The sequence below is a fragment of the Chenopodium album genome, chromosome 1, assembly GCF_948465745.1.
Source record: "Chenopodium album chromosome 1, dcCheAlbu1.1, whole genome shotgun sequence".
NCBI lineage: Eukaryota > Viridiplantae > Streptophyta > Magnoliopsida > Caryophyllales > Amaranthaceae > Chenopodium > Chenopodium album.
Genome location: NC_137834.1, coordinates 77218446 through 77228381, shown reverse-complemented (window position 1 = coordinate 77228381; position 9936 = coordinate 77218446). Strand labels below are relative to the sequence as shown.

Sequence of the window (9936 nt, the reverse complement as noted above, 5' to 3'; positions counted from 1 at the left end):
TTTTTAGGTTGAACAATAGAAATATTAGTTTAACTTTTGTAGAATTTTGTAAAATATTTGAATTAAATTCTGAACTATCTCACCAATGGCATGCAGACTATAAAATGGGTGACATTTATAATGCTTTGACTGGTTTGCCTACTCTCGACCCCCAACATGCTAGTACCAAACCTATTCACCACCCTGTCCCAAAAATCTGGCAAAGATTTGCGGGTTTGTGTTTTTTAGGTAGGGCCGAGCCCCATAATGCCCAAACTAACGAACTAGCTGTCATAGGACACTATGTGTATGGGTACGGGAAATTGAACATAGGAAGGTTTATAGTTCACCATTTGAGTAGGCATGCCACGGCCAGCACCACATCCAAGACCCCTATCCATTTAGGTGGCCTTATCACTCGAATAGCAGTGAAAAAGGCCGGTTTTGTAGTGGACGGACCCCACCAGCTGACCAACTGTGGATCAGATACCTATATGACTGCTAGGTATTTTGAGGAGTTGGGGTGGGTTAGACCGGATAGCGAGCAGACACCCTTTTGGTTTTTTCGGACTGGGAGCGAGCAACCTTTGCCCATTTTTCCCCTTCCCAGTCCTGACTTGACCGCCTTTCCCCCAGGGCAACCTTCTTACACTTATGATGTTTTAGTTGCCAACGCTAGGGGGCAGGCACCACCACCACCAGTTCCACCACCCCAGCCTCACCCCGAGGTGGCATTCTCTCCACCTCGCATGTCTCACTCCGTCCCTCATGTTGACTCTGACCCAGTTTGGGATCTTCAGAGTATAGGCCAGGCCTTAGGACGTATAGAGCATTCCCATACTGACCTTAGGAGGATGGTAGGCTCCTTAGACCAGAGGTTAGGGTACCTAGAGAGGAACAAGGGTAGAGCTCTCTACCCTATGTACGATGATTATGCTCGTCGGGGCAACATTCCCGACGACGCTATTCACCCTGACTGGTTTCAGCCTCCACCCCAGGGATACGATAGGGATCCCACTGCCCGTGGTATTTACACTGACTATTCTTCCATCTATGGGTACGGCCAGGACATTCCTTTCGGGGGACCGGCGGGGGGGAGTTTTCATGCTGATTATTTTGGTGGTAGCTCTTCTAGTGCAGGTGGTGCAGGTGGCAGTGGAGGTGCGGGTTTCGGCTCGATGGATGAGGATGATCAGGACTAGCTATGATGGGCTAGTTCCCGAGCCAATGAGGACATTGTCTGATTCTGGCTTGGGGGAGATTTTGGTTTTGGTATCTTTCTTTTTCTCTTTTCTTTTATTTTTGGTGTGTTTTCTTAGGTTAGATTTCTTGCTTTCTAGGTTAGTTTTTATTGCTTTCTTATATATATAAAAATAAAAAAAAATTGAAAAAATAAAAAATCCAAAAATACGTTCCAATGAATTGTAAATTATGCTTCCCTGTGCCCCTTACTTGAAAGATTGTTTTGATTCCTGGTATTTGATGATAAGCATTGTGGATTAGTTGATCATGATTTGATGTTTGATTGCCTTGAAACCTTAACATGCGTCAATTTTGTCCAACTACTTGTGAATATAGTGCTTGACTAGTTGATTTGGTAAGGAATGTGTGATAGTTCCATAATTCCTGGTATGTCAATGAATTTGAGTATTGGTTTGCAACTATTAGTAATTTTTATATGATTCATTATTATGCACATTGAGGAGGACAAAGACATTTGTTCTTTTAGGTAGCCTCCAGATATTGTAGATACATTTGTTCCCTTCTTGCTACCCATGTTGTTGCCTTGACTTTTTGTGTTTACTAGCCATATTACAAGCCTATTTTGCTCCATTGGTTACTAGTCCCAAGCTTGGCTTGGGGGAGCTGTTAGTGAGTTAGGTGAGGGAGTTTGTAGTGTGCTTATTATTTGCACAATTTGGGTGGGTTTTGAGAAGTTGTTTTGTTTTGATCATGTTTATTTTTGATGAGTTTGAGAGTTATATTTTCTTGAAAAAAATAAAGCATGATATTATGAAAAAAAAAGAGAAGTTCAAAGAAAAAAAATGTGAAAAAAATAAGTGAACTTCAAAAGAAAAGAAAAATGTTCAAATGTTCTAGTTGGAGGTCGATCAAAAGAAAAATAATAGAGCTTCAATGAAAAAGTTCAAGTTTGGAAAATAAAGTTTGTTTATTTACTCCCCTTCTTCATTATTATATTTTATGAGTGATATGTAAGAGTTGGGATTGTTTATTATGATTGGAGTATATTTGGTTTTTGTTGGAGTTAGTTATGTTGTTGGAGATGTATGATCATTATTTATTTTGATCATGTGTTTTATTAGGATATGGCTCCTTTAAGCATAGCTTTTCTCTCACTTATTCCCAAATTTATCCTATTCAGATTAAAAACAACTTTATCATCCCCTACTGATAATGTTAACTTACCACTTCTTACATCTATGACTGCTCCAGCAGTGTTGAGGAATGGTCTACCTAAAATAATTGGGGTTTGCATATCCTCAGCCATATCAAGAACAACAAAATCTACAGGTATATAAAACTTACCTACTCTAACGGGGACATCCTCTAAAACACCTAAGGGGTATTTGAAAGAACGGTCGGCCATTTGTAGAGTTATATTGGTAGCTTTTAATTTACCCATATTCAACTTAGAACACACAGATAATGGCATGACGCTAACACTAGCACCCAAATCACATAATGCATTATCAATCAAGAGATTTCCAATATGACAAGGGATAGAAAAACTACCCGGATCTTTTAATTTAGGTGGAGACTTATTTTGAAGTACGACACTACACTCTACAGTGAAAGCTACTGTCTCTACCTCACTAATAGACCTTTTTCTCGTCAATATTTCTTTCATAAATTTTGCATATGAGGGGATTTGTGTGATCAATTCAGTAAAGGGAACTGTTACCTTCAAATCTTTTACCACCTCCAGGAACTTACCAAACTGCTTATCCAAGTTTGTCTTCAATTGACGATTTGGGAAAGGAAGTTTGATAATTGGCTTTGGAGCATTATTATTCTTGTCTGGAGTAGCCACCTTCTCTGGAGTTGTACCCTGCAATGTAGAATTAGATATGTTAGTATTATCCTTTAGCCCTGCAGGGCTATCAACTACATTGTTTGGTTTAATGGAATCAAGATTAGCATTATTTAATAAAATAGGTTTATCAACTCCGGGCTTAGAGGGCCCTTCATAGTTTGAACCACTCCTTAGAGTAATTGCCAATGCTTGATCCGTAGGCCTAGTCGGCTGTGCCGGCAGAGCTCCCTGTTGGCGGGCTTGTAGAGTAGCGGAGAGTTGCGCAATTTGATTATCCATAATTTTATTATGCGCTAGAATTTGATCAATTGTCGCATCCCTGCTCTCCATGTGCTTTTGCATATTAACCAACATTGCTCTTATTTCCGCCAGAGAAGGGTCGGAAGATGAGGGGGTTTATTGTGGTTGGTTCTTCTGGCTAGCATTGGGATGATAATATTTCTGCTGCTGTGGCGCCTGTGGTTCTTGTGGTGGTGGATTTGAACATTAGTGCTCCGGTAGGAAAGGTACGGATGATTCCGATACCCAGGATTGTAGGTGTTGGAGTATGGGTTATTCTGCCTATAAGCTTGGAAGGCATTAACTTGCTCCACGGAACTCCTGCAATCTTGCTCCCAATGACCTACAATACCACAATTTTCACAGAAAGCCTCATTAGAATTATTATTAATTGCAGAAACATTAGCTACATTAGCAGTGCTCATATTATCTAATTTTTGGCAAATAGAGGTTAGTTGAGCTTGCAAAAAGGATACAGAGTCGACACTATGATTCCCCTTGTTAGCAAATCCTCTGGGATTCCCATATTGGGAATTGTGTATCGCCATATCTTCAATAACCTGACCTGCATCATCAACATTGAGATTCATGAATCTCCCACTAGCTGCAGAGTCTAAAATTATTCTAGAGGAATTTCCAATGCCGTTATAAAAGGCTTGGATTAACTGCCATTGCGCTAAATTATGGTGAGGGCATTCTCTTTGTAAGTCCTTGAACCTCTCCCAAGCCTCATATAAAGATTCATCGGCTTCATGGGCAAAGTTCTGAATCGCACTCCGTAGTACTGCTGTTCTCTCTGCAGGATAATACTTGTTATAGAAATTCAAAACAAGAGTTTCCCAGTCAGTTATACCAAGTGTAGTTCTATTTAAGCCATTAAACCACAATTTAGCTTTTCCAGTTAAAGAGAAGGGAAAGAGAATCTCCCTGATTTGGTCTTGAGTGACCCCGGCTTGCCTAATGGTGTTGCAATATTGACAATAGTCGGCAATGTGAAGATTCGGGTCTTCACCCTTGGCTCCACTGAATTGCTTCCTCTCTATCATCGTTATAAATTGAGGTTTGATTTCAAATTGAACCCCATCAAGAGCCGGAGTAGGGGTGAGATGTGGAAAATCCGTAAGCTTTGGTTGTGAATAATCACTAAGCTTCTTTGGAGCCGTCATCTCTGATTCTGCGTCTGATGATGTCTCTGAATCGCTAGAACCAGTTGGAGGATCTCGATGATTATTGTTATTATCACCAGAATCCGCCAGGATTTGCTTGTAGAAATTTTTCTGTCTATGGAAGGAACGTTCGATCTCAGGATCGAATGGGATGTAACCTGATCTGGAACACCTGGGCATAAACAAAAACTAGAAGCAAATATGAGATTTGTCTCAGAGAACTAACGCTCTCTGAGACAAAAGGGAAATAATCTAGACTACAAAAACAATCTGAAATAAAAATAAAACCGTTTCCCCGGCAACGGCGCCAAATTTTGACAGGGTAAAGTCGTATCCCCTAATCAAAAGTAATTCCTAAATCCTCTAACTAACGTAGATAGGGAAGTAGGGTCGAATCCACAGAGAAACGAGTCTTTCTATTCCTAATTAATTAAAATAATCCAGATTATAAAGTAACCAATATATTGTAATTAAAGGAAACTAAACTACGAAGATTAAGAGTAGGGAGAAAACAATGAATAAAAGGATCTAGGGCATAGGTTCACCAATAAATAATACTCCAGGGTAAAACATAGTAATCAATCATTGATATTTCATAAATACCACGATTAACAAGCTCTCGCAATTTATTAATCAACATAGATCTAACAGGCTCTCGCAATTTACTATATCTAAGTTCTTATTGAAAATAGCCTTTAATATCAAATTAATATCTGCTCGATTCATCAATTTAATATTGCTATACTTTTACAAGCCGCAATTGTAAAACGTTAAAACAATTCAATAAGAAATTATCATGCAATACCAATAATCAATAATAGTCAATCATCAATGCATCAATTAACCAGATTGTAAAGGGCTTTCGCTACGTATTACAATCACACAATTAATTTACCGGTATTAAATCTCATCTCTCGAATCTCGACTTAACCATTTATAAATTAACCTGCCAATTGAAACTAGACCTAAACATTAATTCTCATCTGTCGAATCTCGAATCAATATTGTTAAACTCATGCATAAAAGATCTGCGCAAATCTAGTCACAGAGCATTAAATCAATCAATAGGAAATTAATCTAGCATTGATAATTAACAACAACAATTTACCCCTTCATATTATTTATGGATCCCCACAAACCCTAGAAATAAAACTACTCACACATATTAAAAACTAAACAAATCAAAGCAATAAAATAAGACATGATCAAAGGAATAGAATAAATAACTAAGATTAAGAGAAGAGGAATCGTTACCAAAATAAATCTGGAATTAAGAGTAGAATTAAGAACAAAGGTTTAGAGAGAGAATTCTAAGAGAATAATTAAGAGAGTAAAGAAAAAGCAAAAAGAGAGAAGAAGAAGGATCCTAAAATCGTATTACGGAGGAGTATTTATACTCCGTACAAAATCCTAAATTAAAACAAATTAAAACTACGTTAAACATCTCCTAAGAAATACACGCGCCCGATCGGGCGTGCCTTTTTGCTCCCTAATAGTGAACTTGCGCCCGGCCGGGCGCGTCACCGGGCGCCAGCCAAAGCTTCTCCCGCCTGGCCGAGCGCGCCTTCGGGCGCCAGCCTTTTTGGCCGGGCGGCTCATTTGGGCCACTATTTGGACTTCGATTGGGCTCCAACTCTTCGGGCCAATCTGGGTTTCCTCTCTAGGTCTTGAATACTCGGTCCAAATGCCCTGGTATCACCTACACCGAGCCCTTAATCACCGGTTCGATGGCTCTAACCGGCCCTGGGCTATAAAATCTGGTCGTGCTTCTCCAATGTTCGTGATTGCTCCAAAATATCTCGGGAAAATACTCCAAAAGCATAAATCCCTGCAAAAGTCAACCAAATCTACGAAAACACTAGAAAACACCAATTAGTAATAAAAGTGGCTCTAAAGAGCCAAAAACACTACTAATTATGACCAAGGGATGGGGGTAAAATACTATATAAAATAGACACATCACATGTATATTTACTGACTTATTTTTCTGACAGTTTTCACGCGAGGTGGTTTCGGCGATGGCACGATGCATAGATGCCTTCCGGAGCCAGCTTGTCCGGATGAGGAACGCGGCCACTTGCCGTCGGGATGACTTCATCCGAGAGGTAGCCTTTCTTTACACATTATTTTTGCATTGCTGCTTCAATTTTTCTTTGTTTATGATTTAACTCTTTTTGCAGGGTCAGCCTATCGCTTCTCACACCCGCACGAGACCTGAGGGGCGGAGGGATCCAGCGAGGTCTAGCTCGAGACGTCGTCGCACTTCGTCAGGGGGTAGAGGCGGTCACTCTGAGGCTGCTTGAGCTGACGTTGCAGAGGGCTCGGGATCTTCTTCTGAGGGTGCTCATGCTGCACCGGTAGGAGAGGCTACCTCGGCTTTCAGAGGTGGTGGGATGTACGAGGTAGGCTCGTCATCGCAGCAGCCTCAGCGGCCTCAGCCTCAGGTTGATCCTGGCTGGAGTGGTCCTATATTGAGTCTTCCTCCTCCTACGGAGACTGGAGCTGGAGCTGGAGCTAGAGCTGGTGGAGAGGTGACTCCTCGTACGGCGCAATTTTATGACATGATGGGCCTACGTCCTCCGGCGTCGTAGTTTGTTCCTGTGTATATTTTATTTTGACTTTTTTATAGAACTTTGCCTTTGACTCATTATTTATAGACACATTTTGTATATTTATGCTATTATGAATTTATTTGATTGTTATGTGTATGTTAGTGTGTGCAAGAAAAGTGTGACAACAATTTTGCGCAAAAATTCCGTCATTTTTATTATTGATGGAGGGTATCCGACTCTCTCCCCCAAAAAGAAAAAATAAAAAAGGAAAAAATTGAATAGAATAAAGTCCAAAAGGAATAATATAAATTAAAAATAATAGCTATATTTAATTAATTAAGAAAAAGGATAAAAAAGATGTTTAGGAAAATTAAACGGAGCCATAAAGTCATTAACCGACTCGAGTTTAATATTAAAAACGCAAGCTGAGCACGCGCGGCTGGCCTGGAAACTTGGCGCCAGTTGGCGCCACACTATGGCGCGTGGCGCTAGGCGCTACACTGCGCCAAGCGCTGGCGGTTGGCGCCAATCACGGGATTGTGACGCCAATTGACGCTGATACCGTATTTCAGTCTGATTGAAATTTCTCGCAATTTGTGTATAAAAATCCCCCTGCCCAGTCGATTCTTCTCATAATTCCAGCGAAAAAATAATTTTCGTCTTTAGAAAAACAATAATCATGTCTTTAGTCACCAAAACCTTCACCCAATACACTCACGAATGGTGTCGATCTCTTAATGCGAGGGAGAGAAAAGAATTAGATTTATTTCACTTGGGGGGAATTTATGGCATCAAAGGGGTAGATCTTGACCAAGACTTCATACATACCGCTTTAGAATTTTGGAATGTTGATACTCATTGTTTCAGAATAGGGTATGATGAGATTAGCCCTTTGCCGGAGGAATTTGGTGCTATCTTAGGCTTCCCTGCAATAGACCTTATAGCAATCCCTAGAGTATATGCATATTATTATAAGGATTTTGAGCGCTTCTTTAATTTAAAGGAAAGGGATTTATCAAAAATAGTAGATGGAAACATAGTTAATTTGAAAGAATTTGCACGCCATTATTTTGATAAACCTCTTTCTGAATCTTTTCATATATATAGAAGAAGGGCGTTCTTATTTTGCATGCTTAACCAATTTTTTCTTAGTAGTGGTAAAAATAATGAGGGTCAATCAATTATAACCACTGTACTAGAACAAATTGAATCAGGGAGAAATCTAATGCCATTAATAGTTGGAGAGACCATGATTAGTCTAGATGAATTGAAATGGGACCCAAAAGCGCCTTTTCGCGGCTCTCCAATTTTATTACAGGTAGAAAAATAATGTTTTTAATTACAGAAATAAAAAAATATATTTTTGTATTGTAATAATAATTTATTTGCATTGCAATTTTTTCACAGATGTGGCTAATGGAGAGGCTAGGATTAATTAGCCCTCCGGACGACATTGAAAAGTATACTCCCAATTGCTTTGTGAGAAGGAAGAAGCGCATCCCTAAAATTGGGCGCCATGGGTGGAGAAAAGTCTTTGAATCACGTGATTTCACTATCAAGTGGGTCGTTCCATGGTGGAAAAAAGAAAGGATGGTTGGTGTTAACAAGCAACATTTCTGCCTGTAATACCCCGTATTTTTAATGTATTTTATAAATTATTTATTTAATTATAATATATATTTTGGGTCAAACTATTTTAATTATTGATATATAAATAAAGCAAGTATTTATATTTGGGTCAATAAGTATTCAATCCAAACGTAGCCCATCTTTATTGAACCCAATCATCTTATTTTTACTTTTGGGCCACCTACTTCATCATTTAAGTCCATTATTTTTATGAATCCCAAACCTACCCTAACCTACTCTACACTATAAATACTCTACTTATCCCCAAAATTTTACCACCCAAAAAGGTCAAATGGTCAAGGTAAGCTATTTTCTTTTTATTTTTATTCTTTCTTTCTTCTTTTCCTTTTTCCTTTTCTTATTCTTTCTTTTTATTCTTGCATTTACGTGGGTTTTGGGTGACATAAACCCACCCAAATTTCAACACCGGCTGCCACTGCCCATCGCCGGCTGCCACCACCTGCTACGCCGCCGCCGGCTTGCCGGCCACCACCCACGGTGGTTCTTCCCTTCTCTCTCCTCTTTTATTTTGTTTTAATAATTATTCTTATAATATATACTTTGGGGTTTTGATTTTAAATTGTTTAAACATGATTAGTATGTTCTACAATTGTGTTCTGATGATTAAAGGTTGTAAATTTTAGATTATAAAGTGTTTAATTTTCAGATTTTATGAAGTATTAAAAGTTAGGGTTTTAATTATTAAAGTGTTGATTTTTAGGGTTCTAACTTACAATTGATTTGGGGGTTTTACATACCCATTGATTGTAAGTGGTAATAAAGCTTAAAGATTGTATCTTTATGGAGTTTTAATGAAATTTTAATGGGTTTTTGTTAATAGAATAATGCTGGAATTTTTATTTACATACTACTTTTGTGTATTAATTAAAAGGAGTTGATTACCCATAAGAAGAGAATATTTTAAGTGGTTTTAATATAATTTTCAGATTTATTTAAGGGGTTTAAGCCTTAAAAAGTATGCTGGAATTTTTATATGAACACGCAAATTCATGTTTTAATAATTAGATTTCCGTTCGTTAATATTAATCTCGTTTTAATCCCGATCAGGTTCTAAACTCCTCCGATTTTGATAAAAAAGTAGTGTTTTTGGAGTGAAAACAACGTTATTAAAAGGGGTAAGAGATAATTTAATGTTCCTATGGATAATTTAAATATAAAGATGTATTTTGATGAAGTTTTAAAGGATTTTTGATTAGTTTAAAATGTTGGAATTTTATTTAAAGTAGTATAATTGTGATTTTTAATAAAAGGGTGT

At 38.4% G+C, this 9936-nt stretch overlaps 1 non-coding gene across 1 annotated transcript; it reads left to right on the top strand.

Moving 5' to 3' along the window:
- The first annotated feature begins 3991 nt into the window (after positions 1-3991).
- Positions 3992-4098, top strand: LOC145564953 (small nucleolar RNA R71). Its single transcript, XR_014094936.1, has one exon. It is a non-coding gene; the product is annotated as a small nucleolar RNA R71 (small nucleolar RNA).
- The last annotated feature ends 5838 nt before the right edge of the window (positions 4099-9936 follow it).